The sequence below is a fragment of the Cloeon dipterum genome, chromosome 1 (genome assembly GCF_949628265.1).
Source record: "Cloeon dipterum chromosome 1, ieCloDipt1.1, whole genome shotgun sequence".
Taxonomy (NCBI): domain Eukaryota; kingdom Metazoa; phylum Arthropoda; class Insecta; order Ephemeroptera; family Baetidae; genus Cloeon; species Cloeon dipterum.
This window is the reverse complement of record NC_088786.1, coordinates 13,163,650-13,179,493: the sequence shown is the minus strand read 5'-3', so window position 1 is coordinate 13,179,493 and position 15,844 is coordinate 13,163,650.

Genomic DNA, 15,844 nt, shown 5'->3' with positions numbered 1-15,844 from the left:
ATCGCGTTTGAGAGGTGTTTGCTTTTGTTTCACGTATCACATTTGTAAAAAATATACCTAAAAATCCGCAGTAAATCAAAATTAGTTGGAAAAATAACGACATTGATGTCAAGTTCATAATTTGAAACCTTAATTAAGACAGCATTTAGTATGTCAGTAATAAAGAAATTGAATTTAGTTGAGTTTTTGAATTTTCAACTTTGAACTTATACCGCAGCTGTGAACAAATTATTATTAATTTCAGGCTGAAAAATGTACAATTTTTGATAATCAACGATTGCAATGATAAAAATTATCCGCTGTATCATGACACGCAACTTTTGTTTTTAAATGTATACTCTTTTTTTCCTGCACTGACGTGGCAATCGAATTAAAATTTAATCTCTATGCAAAAAGGGGTAAACCAGTAATGGAATTAAAAAAGCGACGTAGCGCAGGAAAACACCAATTAAAATTTACATTTCTTTGAAGTGGCTGCGGCGGCTGGCCAGAGTTTTTTCATTATTATTTTGTGTTGATTTTTTCCTCCCTTTCCACACTCCAGCCAAGCTTCATTTATTTATCCAGCAGCACGTCCATAAGCAGATATAAACAAGTATGTGGAACGTGGAACCTCATTTCTCGTTTACATCTTTTTGATAAGCATAAGGGACTTTGAGGGATAAATTAAAATTTCAATTTTCTGTAATATGCACGTTCTCTGCTGAGAGGTAATAAAACCTTCGCTTGATGGCTTTGTAAGAGCCAGGGTGACTCAGGGTTCGTTCTAATCGTCAGATTGGCGACCGGAGGCCCGTGCATATATATATATATATATATATATATATATATATATATATATATATATATATATATATATATATATACCCTGGCGACCAGGCTCAGATCGAACCGCGCCTCATTTAGAGTGAGGGGCACCCCACCGAGTGCGGAACAGCACTTAATGCCCTTTTAGAATCAGTAACGAGCGCATAATAAATATTTTTCACCCTTCATGGCAATCACCATAAATCGTGTATCGTCGGTAAAGAGGAGAGCAGCGAAAAGTTATTAAAATCCAGGCGACTTTACTATAGTGGAACGAATATTAATGCACCGGCACACGCGGAGGGACAAAATTGGAAAATTAAAATTCAATTTAGCTGCGGCGTTGAAAAGGTGGAGGATAAATCTTGTTGTCATTAAATCTTCCTTTAAGGGTTAAATATCGAAGAAGGCCGTAATTTCTATATTTCATCAAATGACGTGGATTTACTAAAAGAAAATCCTCTTATTAAAGCGTCATAATTCACGCGCAAAACTTATTGATGCCTGTTTCTACTTCCTTTCTAAGACTCGGTCCTTAAATACAGTTTTATACTCTCAATTAAAATTAATCCGCGGAATCAGAGAAAAATGCGTGAATACCCTCACACTCGCTCTGGGTCGAAAAAGTTCTCAGGCCTGTCATAAAAGGGTGCGCAGAGAGGCAAATTAACCTCTATAACTAATAGTTCACCTCTTCGTCTCGAAGAACCAAAACTCTTTCCCAGAAAAGTGGACCAATAAAATATTATAAAAAATAATAACGATAATAAAACAGAAAGAAAAAAGTGCGGCACACTGAAGAAAGATAATTTGGAGTGGTGCGCGGAGAGAAGAAAATAAAACGCACTCTTTCTGGCGGCTCATAGGGCACCGCAGGTATATATGCCTAAACTGGATTATAAATGCCCCTGAAAGCTACGCTGTAATCTTCGTTGGCGGTTGCGCCAGGGGCCAAATCGAGCGTGCGGACGGATCAGCCAACACACACATTCACTACACACACAGACGAGCTGGAGAGTGCAGCCCAGGTAAACTGCTCGGGTTTGCTGGCTGGCTGAGCTCTCAGCCGTGTTCGTGCCCCAAAACAGATTTATGCTGCAGACAAGGGTATCTAATTATTAGCTGACTGACTCGTCGGCTCTCTCTCTCTCTCTCTCTCTCTCTCTCTCTCTCTCTCTCTCTCTCTCTCACACACAGCAGCGCAGATTTTAATACGCGTTTCCCCTTCAGCTGTCTCTCGCCGTGTGAATTATTAGGCGCTTTTTCTAAAGAAAAGTCGGTTTTATCAGACCGCTTTCACACCGCTCAGATTTTTATCTTCAGATTTAATTATAGTTTTACATAAACGTTCATCAACAATGTATGATCATGATTTTGTAAAATCCACTCTATTTATTAAAGGCTAAATTCATTCAATTAAAAATTAGACAGTTCCATCTTTTATCGAGAGTTGAAAGTGGACAGAACAAAATGAAATCCAAAATGTTTTTACTTGAATTGATTCATAATAAGCACACAAAAAATCAGATGAAAATAACCTGGTACTTCTACGACTGCAATCATTGTAGATCATGGGGAAAATAGATCACGATCTTAAACTGCAGGTTTTGAACGACCGCACAGGGGGTCTTTAGCGATTGACACGTCCTTCTCTCTCTTATTTGTTGAGCGCAGATGTACCGCACGCGCGGTGCAGTCAAAAGTGAAAACAAAAGCAGCGAAACGTGAGCATTGCTCGTCTTTTCCGCCCCGACGGTTTTTATTGTCTGGCTCTGGTGAATTTGTGAGCCCGTCATTATATCACATTGCACAACAATTTTAAACTGTCGTGAATTTTTATCTGCATTCAGACTATTCAGAGAAATTTTTTTAAAGCTGACCTGTCAGAGAATAGTATTCAAAAATTAAAAATAAAGAAATTAAATTTAGACTCGCGTTGTTAAGGTATTGGCAAGGTCAAGGCAATGGGATATGTTTGAGCAGAAATTAAGCAACTCGAAATACTCAGATAGCAAAACGGGCTGGGAGGCGCACTGACTTGTCGCTTGCTGGTGTTCGCACCATTTCAACGGCTGTAGGGACAAATGTTTGGTGTTTCAATAAAAAGAGCTTGTGCGGGGTGGCGAAAAGATGGCCACGTTGTGCCCAAGCTCCTCAGCGGCCGCTCGGGCCTCATGTTATCCGCCCAGTGGTGATTGGGACTCGGTGAGCTCATAGCCCACGGGATGTGCTGAGCAGAGGTTAAAAATCCATCTATTTCATGTTGATTCAAATCAATTACAGATTTGGAGAATCTATATTAAAGTTTGCAAATAGAATTTTAAAACGCGCATAAACTATTTACAGTAGTATGTTCCTTCTTTACTAATGTCACTCACATGAAACCAATCAATAAGAAAATTCTAAACTAGGTCCATTCAGGTAAATGAAGTAATGTTTTTTATTGCTTTTAGCTTCAAAACACCGTCGACGCAAATGAAGTTAACAACGGCAAAGAACAGAATAAAACAGCAGTTGACTCATCATATCAAAGAGCACTCTTTCTGCACCCTGTAAATGAGAATCTTCTCCCCAGTTACCTCTTCTGAAGGCTAATTGAATTGATTCGCGAGCGTGCCTTTTTGTCTGGCGCGATCGCGAATAAGCTCATCCTCTTGTTTGAGGCCTCACCCCCAGCCTCTCTATTTCTCGTCGGTGTAGCGCGCACCAAGTGTACATATTTCCTCATTACCATTATCCATTACCTGCAGCCGACGCTACTTAATACACCTCGCGAGGGGTGCCTCCTTTTTTACTTACACACTCAGCAGACCGAACCTTCTATGCGCGCCATGGAACAGCGGAGCCAGCGTCGGGGAGGCGTGTGCGGGGGATGCGACGCGCGCCGAAAGATAATTTGCTGATGAAAGTGCACGCACGCTCACTTAATAAGCACTGCGTGTGCACTCGCTCGCTCTTTTTAGCTTCGAACAAAGCTAATCCGCCGCGTGATTGGAATTTGATCTCACCAAGTTGGATCATGTTTGGCCCTTTTTGTTGATGAAATGAAATGAAATAGCACACCTAACATATATTTTGAACTTTTCACAATAAAAATAAAAATGCATTTGATGCCCCAACTCTCAAACGAATAAATTATTTTCATTCGTTTTAACTCATTTTCGCTCTGTTTTTACCTGACATTTTCGAGGAAGTTTGTTTGTTGTAGAATTTTTGCAAAGGTTTTTTTTAATGATATAGCTATACACTTTTGGATTCTTTTGAATTGCATTAATTAGCAAAATATGGTGTTGAAGCATGCCGTTAGAAGAAATTAGTTTTAACCCTGTGGAACGTAACCGCTAGGGTTGGGATTTCAGATGGATTTTTCTGACAAAAATGTTGATTCTTTTTTAATGGTGTTGGGTACAATTGAAGCGGTTTCTTTAATGGTCTAAGACTATTCGAATACAAATTTTTTCAAAAAAACTTCTAAAATATCCCTTAAATAATGGCTCATTTTCAAGGGTTGAAATTCTTGTACAAGTTTTCCACTAAACAGCTTGAATGCCGAATTCAGAATGGCAAATTTCAACATTTTCAACAAAACCTTTTACTTATGGACCATAACATCATAAAATCTTTCCCAATCTCTGTCAGAAAACATTACTGGTAACAGGGAGTGAATTCAAATTAAAAATATTTTGGAAAATTTGACACCTTACAGCAAAGAAAAAAAATTACAAATTTACCAATGATGTATGCCATTCATAGAATTTCTACGAATGTGATTGAATGGTTTTATAGGTGGTTAAGATGAGAGTTGACAGGTTTTGGCAGTTTTACAAGGTTTATGGCTCCAAATCGACTTTATGAATTTGGCTCAACAAGCTTAAACGCACGCGTTTCGCGCTCATTCAGAATTTTAAATGAGAATCAGACATCAGAAAAATACTCATTTTCATTCAAATTGCAGAAAAATGTAGCAACCAAATGAAGCTTTTGACGATCTGAAGAGATCATGAATCTTCTTGAAAAAAGCTTCACGTTCTTAATGAAAGAAAGAAACCGACTGGTGTTCTCTGAGCTGAGAATAAGGCTCTTTGTTCAAACTGGAATTCTGACGCAGATGGCGAAAATACAGTAAATAATAAAAAAAATCGCACGCTCTCATCTTCTCTCGCGTGCAATTACAGCTGGGATCCTCTTTTCCTTCTTCCTCTGTGTGAATATTAGAAGCGAAAGAGAGCTAATTTCGCGTCGTCGTCGTCTTTCTCTGGTGTGTGCGAGGAGATAGAAAACTGCAGCAGCTGTGGGTGGGCGGCGGCAGGACGGGTGGAGGCAGCACAAGAAGAAGAAAAGGACACACACATACAATGAGCAGAGAGCGGAATACTGAGAGCAGCCGTCCGCGTGGCTGGCTGCCTGCCTGGCGAACTGTACAATATAATAGGAGAGCTCTCGCAACACCCGCCGGGCACTAACTCGACATGAAAAAGTAACAAAAAGAAGAAATGTATGTATGTGCACACAGGAGGACCTCACTCACAATTTCTATTCTTCCTTGCGTACTTTCCTCCTCCTCCTGCTTCTGCAAAACGAGAGAGAACATTTGATAGATTTTTTATACTATAATACACTCGCTCGTAAAGTTTTTTCCTCCTTATTCGATTCCAGGCGACGAGACGACCGAAAGCGGATGTTACGTGATTCACGATTTGCCGCCGTGAACAGATCAGATTTTTTGAAGTCAGAAAAATATGTATTAAAGATTAAACTGGAAATGGCGTAAGGGATTATGGAGAGTTACAAAGTTGACTGGCGTTGATAGACTCTGCGAACGACATATAATTTCAAGGATTGTCTGAGCGTTTTATCTGGCATGTAGGGAAAGATATGTTACTTTTTTTAATACGCAGAGATGCCTTGCAGCCTTTAAATTGTATTTAAGTTTGCAACTTAATTTGTAAACTGGACAAACTGCAAAAAAATCGTTTTCAACATAGTTATGCAGCACGTGGCGCAAGGCGGTCGTGCCGGCTGCAGACATTGCTCCACCGCAATCGCAGTTTGAAAAGAGCCGAGAGTTTCTCAGCATTGATTGCGATGAAAAAAGCGAGAAGATGAGTTTCCCTTCACGCGACGAACGAAAACAAACACAGTGTGCTCGCCGATTGTGTACTCTGGTCATGACAATTTTGCATGCACGCGCGCGCGAATGGTGAGCAGGCAGGCGGGCGCGTGCCAGCGGATTTCACCTCTATTGTAGGCTGATGACTTTTGTCTGTCACTACTTGGTCGCAAGTTAATCTCTCAAACCTCCCATATATGCAGCAGCAGCTGCTGCTGCTTCCGCCGCCACCGCCGCCGCCGCCGAGCAGGACGACAACGCCACCGACGACGAGACGCGAACGGGGTGTGCAGTGGGTGGCTGCGTTTTCTGCTGCTGCTGCTGCTGTTATTATTATTATCATCGTCATTATTGTAAGAGAGAAGCTGTCGAAGAGTTTACAAATGAGAAGCAAATTGCGCACGACAGCGGGGAGGAAAGGAGAGTCTTGGTCTCTGCAAACACGCCGCGCGCAGCAACCCGTCCGTCGCCCTCGCGCGCTCAAACAATAACATCAACACACAGCAGCGACGGCACAATAGCCCTCGACCGCAACCTGTCACAATGACCTTTGTCTTCGTGATAACTGATCGCGGACGGGTACGTGTGTGCGTAAATACAGTGTTTGCGCGAATGTGCATACAAGATGAGTCCTTTGTTCAGCTCACGCGGATTATTGAGAAAATACCTTTTACTCGTTTTTAGCTTTTGGCGCTCATTTGACCCCGATTTCGATTTTGCAATTCCAAGTTCATATTTGAACATATGGAATACGGAGAGTACAATTTCAAAAATGTATTCAAACTAACGGCCATTTGCCGTTTCAGAGATCTTAGCCGAGAGATTTTGAGCTGGTGGCTGTCTGAATCACCTCCACCGCAATCTTATCCCGAATAGTGTCTGGGAATTTATTTCTTCTGACAAGTTTTGTGTGTTGTGAATTTCACAAGTATGCATTAAATTTAGAATGGCCGAAAGCTGGCAGCTCATTTTTCTAGGATACATTATGTCAGTACTAGCTGGCGGATTACACGATTCGTACATTGGCAATGCGACTATATCTTAGCGTGACAAAATGCACTCGAAATTACAATTTGAAATTAACAAGAGCTACGAGATATTGGGAAAATCTTCTTTACAAAGTACGCCGTTTCCAGTCTCGAGGGCAAAATTGGTATCGAAAATTGCATAATCTCTCAAGTTGAAGAGCGTGTTTTCTCTTTTCTTGCTGCTTCTTTCATCTCATCTCACTTGGCTTGGCACAGCTCAACAAACAAGCCAGGGCAAGAAAGATAATTCTCAATTATTGCACTCAAGTTGGCACAGGAGTGATATACGTAAATCAAAACACATTTCAAGAACAGACTTGCGCGCCGAGAAAACGATTTGCTCCTCAAAGAAGCCGACCGGGGCTCGTTTCCTCCTCGGTAGTTTCCTTGGCTGGTGTATAGGCAATTATAAAATCGAAGCTGCCTCTACAAGGGTCGAAATCTCACAACATAGCTAGTTTCAAAATTTGATTATGTTTGTTCTGTTAAAAAGGAAAAAAAGAAGCATAATTCAGTAAAATAAATCGTCATTTTTGCGATTGTTCAACGATAAAAATACACTTGTACACATAACCCCCACATTGAAAACATTTTACACTTTTAACTGACGATTTTTTTCACTTTGAGCGATTCTGTTGATACGCACGTTTCTAATTGAATTGCAAAGTTTTGCTTGCGTGTGTCTCGCACTCAATTAGCCTCCATTAAAGCGGACAAAAAGGCCTGATTTAATTCCAGCCCGCGGTCTCGCGGTGTCGGTGGCAGCAGCGGCGGAAAAAATTCCGGCTCGATTCCCTTTTGATAATCAACTGATGAAATTCAAATTAATCTCTTTGTTGTCACTCTTAAATGACCAGCGAGAGAGAAATAGCAAAAAAAACACGACGTGGCCAAAACGAATAAAAAATAACTGCTGGCGAAACACAAAGAGAGCAGATACGCTCTGTATTTAATAAACTGCTCCACCGAGTTATTCATTTTTTCATTTTCCGAAAAAATTATGTGTTTGCTGTCTGTATATTTTTCCACGCACAAAAAAATCGCGGTGGCGGCGGTGGCTGCGGCGGATGAGGTTAATATCAGTTGATATAGAATCTTGCGTGGAAGGGGTTGTGTTTATATATAACCGCGGCGAGCGCGGGCGCGCGCGTGTGTGGTGTGTGTAAATTTTTCGAGTTGTTCTTTGAAGTGAACTGAAAGAAAATTTAGCCGCGGGCTAATGAGCGTTTGATGATATTCCAAACTCGATTTACATATTTATTAGTCGAGCGCACAAACACTCGCATGTACGCTCGTTGTGCTAGAGCAGCGCAGACTCCTGTCTGCCGCACAGCCAGCGACTGTATCAAAGTTCAAATACGCAATTTCAACTTCAATGCGAGGAAAACCCGAAATAAGCGACACATGTACCCCGATTGCATGCGACTGTCTTTCCAGCAGGATGGAAACTTAAATTAAATTCTGCTTGGGGATGTTTATTTCGCAAATTTAAAAAAAAATCTAAAAGAAAAAGGAAAATGTAAACTGTGACCGAAGGCATCACCAAATGTAAATAAAATGTAAGCAGTTATGAAGGTTTTAGATTTGAATAATCAAAATAATTGTGAATATATTTTTAATCAAAAGTTAATGACTTATAATTAGCAGCTATCATGGCTATTTCATATTTTGAAATGCAAAAATAGCAATTGAAAAAATATTCTTAAGATTTAGGGCTGCATGAGCAGTTGTAAACATAAATAAGTGAGAGCACATCTCATTTAGGTTAAAGTTTTCAGAAGGATTGTCAATGATGAAGCGCCCAATCACTAGCTTCATATCATTTTCTCTCTTGACACCATTAAATCGATGATCTGGAATGCGCTCTTTATTCCATTTGTTTCAACTTTATACAAATTCGAAAATTTCACTCTCAAATTATGTGCATGTTGTACTCTATGCTTTACTATTAATCAAATCCTTGTAAAAAATATTTTTGATTTGAAATCAAACGTGTTGTATGAGATCCAGTTCATATATAATGATCTGATGGATTGGTTTGAGTGCATAGTTGTACTTGTAAAAATAACATCATGCACAACATTAAATTTGGTATAGTAACTGTATTTCTTCTCTAGATTTATGCAGACTGTGAAAATCGGACAAGGTAAAAAACAAACTGACGAAGACAATGATTTTTTGGTTATTTTTATTATGAATTCAATCCATCAAATCATTTTGTGAAAAAATATTCCAAACAAAATAGCAGTTTTTTTTGTCAAAAATGAAAATACTGAGTTACGCGATCGATTCCCCCTTCGAGTTTCAATACATCGCCCACAATTTTTGCAGCTATGGAAACAATTTAATTGAGCGAAGGCGATACGGAGATGAGAAACGACACGTGAATAATTTTTCCCTTCGCTGACGGAAAATGCTCCTGCATGTTCGCTCGCGAGTGTGTGCTTGCTCGCGATGAATTTTCCATCAGGCAGGTGGGGCTGAATTTTTCATAGAGCGCTAGCATACACATCGAAAGCAGCCAATTAAAAAATTCAAACACAGCTGGTGCGGAAAATAATTTTTGCAGCCACGAGCGGGCACGGTTGGCTCGCTCGTTCGCTCGCACGGACGCCGCTCGCTCGCTCTCTATGTGACAAAAATTGTACGCTCACGAGAAGGGTGGGCGGCAGCGGCAGCAGTGGTAGATGGAGAAAGGGTTGCAGCCCTTCATTGGGGCCGTTCGAGCAGCACATGGTTGCTCTCCCACGCCGGCGACAATTCCTTTTAAAACTTGCGCGCACGATGCCTTGAGGTGAATGTATGAACCCAATATAGCACTGGATGATTACACACACCGAGACCGGAGCAGCCAGTGTCGAGCAGGCGCGCACGAATTTTTTCTCTCTTAATGAAAATTTTTCCAATATCATTTGCTGCTGCCACCACCCTCCCTGTGGAATGGAAATTCGTTCGCCTCGCTCCTGATGCTGATGAGAAACTCTCGCGTGGAAAATTAGACGCGCAAACAAGAATTTTCCTCTTTCTCTCTCTCTCTCTCTTGTCGGTTTTTTCATCGGTAAAACTCTTAATTCTGAAACATGCACGCACGAGCATTGATTTCTGCAGCTTTTTGCTGGCTACGGCCGGGTGGGTGGGTGGGTCGCAGGAGACGCTGTCGCCGGCGCCGCGGAAATGAAAAATCCGTGAAAGCTTTTAGCTGTTCTGATGCTGGGAAACAACGAGAGGGAAAAGTTGCATCTCTCGCACGTGAGGATGAGAGATGCATTAGCAAATGAAATGGCTGCGACAATTCTGGGAATGGTGGAAAAACTTTCTCTTTTCGGAAAGCACGTTGACCGGCACGACGTGGGTGCCAAGCTGGTTGCAAACCTCTGATATTTAAGGGGATGAAAATAATTGTATTTTAACCTAACAAAAATTAGACGCATATCCTAGCTCTTTATTTGTCTGGATATGGCAATGTATGGGGTGAAATAGCCCTGCAGAACCATAATAAAGATCATTTTGAAACTAAAACTATGAATTTCGCTTGCTTGTACAACTTAATATGAATCGTGAGTAATGTTCTGCCTCACTTCATTCCTCATGGAAGTCTCACGATTTGATCAATTATTTTGAGCTTAAGAGAAATGGACGTGGACAAAAATTTTGTTAAAATAAAATCTGAAGATCAGAATGCAGTTCGAATTTTTTAAACGGATTTTCGCTTTTGCGAACTGGACAACAGGAGTGGCCAGTACATTGTGACGTCATCATTGCACATGGTGATCAGGGGGCAAAGAGTTAACAGTTATCGTAATTTTTGAAACGCTTGCTGCAGGGAAAGTAAAGATGATTAGCTTGCTTATTAACTTTTTTGCATATTGGCAAGCGATAGCAGTCAGGACAACAGAAGCCTTTTTAGAGCTTGGCCACTATATGTAGCTAGCTAATTTGATAAAAAAGGAAAGACATTAGCAGCTCTCTGATTCAGATTTTTTTGCTTAGACATAAACTTATTATTGTTTTTGACGATTATAACCAATATTATTTTGAGTAAAAGACCCCGACGCGGAGGCAGGTAACATGAGCTAGTTCTCTTCTGGACTGGGCTTCCTTTAATGAGACCCGTGCGCCCATGTTATTCGTTCGCGATGATATTGGGACATGGAGTTTTTGCCAGTTGTTCGATATCAGGTGCTAGTCCATCTTAAAAGATGTAAGCCGATCATAATAAAAAAAATAAACCTGGATTTCTCATCAAATTTGTTTACTAACATTGTAAAAATATTTCAGACGCAATTGAGCTTTTACAAGTCTAGTTTTTTTCCATCAGAGCGAATTTGGCATGAACGCATAATTTATTATATTATGGTTTCAGTGCTACATCACTTTTGTCTGTATTCCTGTTTTTCAGTCAGTCTGGTCTGGCCGCAATAATGCAGAGGAGAGCAGCGAAACACACACACACACACACACACACACACACACACACACACACACACACACTCACGTTCACGTACAGAGCAGAGCTGGATGCAGAAATGAAATGGAAATCCTATTAAGCGAGTAATTTGTAGAGCAAGCGAAACTGCTTCCCCAAGGAACGCTTGCTTGTCATATTGCCAGCGCGGCACGATACGTCCCGGCCGACCAGCGAGAGAAGCTGCGGCAAGCAAAAGCACACACGCGCGTGCTCTCTCGCTTGGCTAACGCGATTTGCATTTCTTGCGCGGGTGATTGCCTACACTCACTCTCCGTCTCGTTCCTCTGTGAGTGTGTGTATATACGGGCCTTGGTCGGCGGGGACTCGAATTATGCATGCAATTGGTCCAGGCCGTGCGCTCCGCAACGATTGCTAATCCAATAATATAAATTATTATCCGGTCTCGTGAGAAAAGTGATATTGCCGTCGCCTCTGTAAACTCGGATTATGCCCCGCTGACAACTGTTCAGCCTCCTGCTTGCACTCCGCTGGTGCGGTCAGAATCTGGGAATTTGGGGAGTGCCCGACAACAATCACCGATGCAACGTACTTTGTATGGAACATTATTAAATAAAAAGGCATGGAAAATGAGTGTTTACCGTTTAGACTGTTAAATTTAGGCAGGCATTTCTATCTAATATTTTTTTATGACAAGTTTTAGACGTTCAAATTAGTTTATAGCTATAGTGATGTAATATCCATTATGAAAAATATGAATTTTTAGTTCAGAAATTTTGACTGTGTGACTTTCTCCGTTTATGTATTAATTGTAAAAATCAAAAATCCCCCCTGAATAAATAATATGAATGTAACACAAAATGTCAAGTGATGAAGCATGCGGTTAATTAGACTCCCACTTATTCACTGCTTTCACATTCTTTTCAACGTGCATTTATGTTATTAATGGCCACACACAAGCAACAACCCCCGCGAGTGCAATTGGTCAGAGAGATTAATTTACGGCCGCAGAAAAGCGGCACACGCAGCTTGTTTTGCGCGATTAAAAATCGAACTGAGCAGTCTATTTATTAATCATCGCGCTCTCTCATTACCGCTGCGAGCCCTCACGCGGACGTGTCATTGCAATTCGCCGCTCTGTGTATGTATTCAAATTCAAACCCTGAGCGTATACGCTATAGACACGGCATGTATATGCATGAACGGCGGCGGTGACCGCACGCATGATTTATCCCATTGGCCGATAATTAGTCGCAGCCGCTTTGCTTGTAATTGCGACAGCGCAACCGTAATTAAAACTATTTATGAGCTTCACGCACACGCAATGCTCCTGCATCATTGATCCACGAAAGAACAGGCTATTCGTCTTATTATATGTATATAATTATGCTCAATGGAACATCACGGTGCATTTTTGCGTTCAAATTTAGTTTTTTTATAGACACTGAATAAACAAACCAAACGGGGAACTATTTCTTTTTTTAACGTTGAGCGCAGTCTTTCTTTGACGAAATTAATTTTAGAGTGTCAGTTTCTTGTATAAAGCACTAGCACCCCTTGCATTCACACCACGTTTTTTCAATTACAAAATTTTCACGCCTTTTAAATGTTTGCTATGGCAACGAAATTGCTTTAAATCTGCTTTTATTAGGTATAAAATTATTTTTATACTCACCAGGAGACAAATTTGCTGCATCAAATTTATTTTAAAAATCTGCGCTGCTTATTATTATTTTGATTGGACTTAAGATCCAAATTAATTAATTTTACTGCGGATCAGCGGGGTAAATTGAAGACGATCACTATTCTAAAAAAAAATTAACGATTGAGGATTGAGTTTTTTATTTATAGCCGAAATATTTTCGACTAAAAATAAAATCTGAACTTTCAACCAACAAAGACAAGTACGATTATTTCATCACCAGAAATGCCTTCTCAAGTGAAAACATCGATCTATTTTTATTTATTATTCATTTTCCCTTTAATTTCGTAATTTTCTTTTTTTTTCTTTCTGATCAATCTCTCAGGCCATCTTTTAATAGTCTCTACTTTTGCGTTAGAGACGATACGAGCTTCATTTTTGATATTGAACACTTTATACAGCATGATAAATGATAATACATAGTTAACGTAGGAGAGTATCTATCCCGTTGGTTTCCTCTTCTCTATAGCTCTCCGCGCTGTAAACACACACTCTGCTAGGCGGCAGCGTGGCTAATTCGCTGAGCAAATAGCATAAATAAATGCAAGAGCAAATAAGGCCACACAGAGAAGCAGTGGATGTGTATTTACAAATAAGTAGCGCGCACTCACTCAGATAAAGGACACGGCTAATTGTGTGGGATGAATAAATCAAGCTCGTGGGAAATCAGCTGCGCCAGCGTCCCTCAATACAAACCAAACGGAATAAAATCAGCTTAATTGGCAGTACAGAAGCGAGGAAAAGAGCAACGCGGCTCATAAGACACCATCAACAATATATCCCATTTTCATTGGAGAATGATACAAACTCACAAGCTGGACAAGATAAATAGTTATTTTAATATATTGAAAACATTTGCATTAATTCCAACTTGGGAAATGTTTTCCATTTTAACATCTTTCTCATTCTCATCGGTCATGACAAAATTAAATAACTCGCCGCGTTTACGGATAAAATTTAACATTAAAAAACATCAAGTCAACATAGTCAGCATGTATATCGGTGTTGCACTACTTGATACTGCGCCCCCGCACGTGTCAATGATTTTATAATTACAGATTTTAAAAAAAGATTCCGTTCGCTGGGCCGACTTGTACGCTTATTAGCTGTACAATCAAATATGAATATTTATGAAACATTTTTCAATTATTTTAAACGAAAACATTAATAATGTGCACGAAATTTTTCCTTTAAGGTCGAACAGCTTGATTGATTGAGAAAATCTAACGGTGGGTTCACCATGCAAATTTCTAAGAAATATTAATTTTTAATCTTAACTTTCATTTATCAAAACTTTATTTCCCCGATCCCTTTTCAGTGTGCCATTTTCCGACGTAACCGCAACGTGCTTTGCACATAAATGTGTTTCATTTTATCATGAATTTTGTTTAAATCTTCAATTTATGATTTCTTATAAAACTATCAATTTTATTTTCACGATGTGTAATTACATATCCAAACTGGTGGACTTTGATTTCCAGCACCGACGTATGCATCAAGGAGGCAGAGGAACCAGTTGAGAGTTAAAATGAAAATTGAAGCGCGTTGTTTGAGAACACGCACAACATTCGGATGTGTACACACAATAATATGATGAATACTTTACTTTTAATGGAGGCGCGCACAAAGCCCTTGGTGAGCTCTACACACTCTCCGCGAGACCCCTGGAGCGAAAATGCGCACCATTCTGAAAAGAAGAGCTTCTCGCGAGCGAGCGTGTGTGTATTCACCTTATACTTACACTCAGTGTTAAATAATTAAAAGTTTACTCCACGCGCGCTCTCCCGCGTCTGAAATTGCGCGCGAGCGGATGCACATTCGAGTGTCTTCCAAGGAGATTAACCACTTTGCATGTTAATGACGAGACACAAATTAAAATTTATCTAATGATTCTTAATAGAAATAAGAAACAGCGTCGCAAAGCTTTGAACTCATATTGCAGGAAGGTGCAATTATTTTAATCTTCAAAATTATTAAGAGTGATCGCAAGAGCTAAATTATTAACAAAAATACTGTAACTAAAATTACTGGCTTTTCCTGTTTCCAAAATTTCCCGAAACCACAAACAAATAGCAAGTTCAGGTAATTTCCTGAATTTTCTCACTAATTAAATTGATTCCTCATCAGAATCTGTATGCATTAAAGGGATATATGAATGATTAATAACTTTTAGCACACTCTTAAACTAACAACAGCCGCTTTCTGTTTTGAGAAGAACCTTAAGAGCAAACAAACAAAGTAATTCCAACACGCAAGTGGTGCATATGTTCAAAAAGTTAAATTACAGAAATTGCCCTTTGATCTTGAGAATTGCTGGCAACAAAGCTCACACACCAAGAAACTTCGCTGAAAAGGCGGAAAACTTAGTAGAGTTTAATCTTTATATTTGCCCCGCAACCGCGGAGTGTGTGATGGTAATAATGTATTAAATTAGATGTGGAATGAGCAGCAGCAGCTTTCAGTGTGTGTTTATCTGTTTCGAAATTGCAGATATAGAGATGCTTTTGTTTCAACGCTACAGAACTTACTAAGAGAGCATGGATACATAATTTGTGCCACCTCTGTGTGTAGGGTTAATCCTGGGATTCAACAAGTAGCAAAGATTTGTGCAGTCAGGCTGAAAATTAATTTAAGCTTTACCTGTGGGCATGAAACCAAGAATCTTAATGTACGCTCAAACAAACTTTGTGGTCTCGCAATTCTGCCCAACAGCACTTTATGCCACTAAAAGATGCCTTTCATATATTATTTTTAGTTTGCTATAAATATTT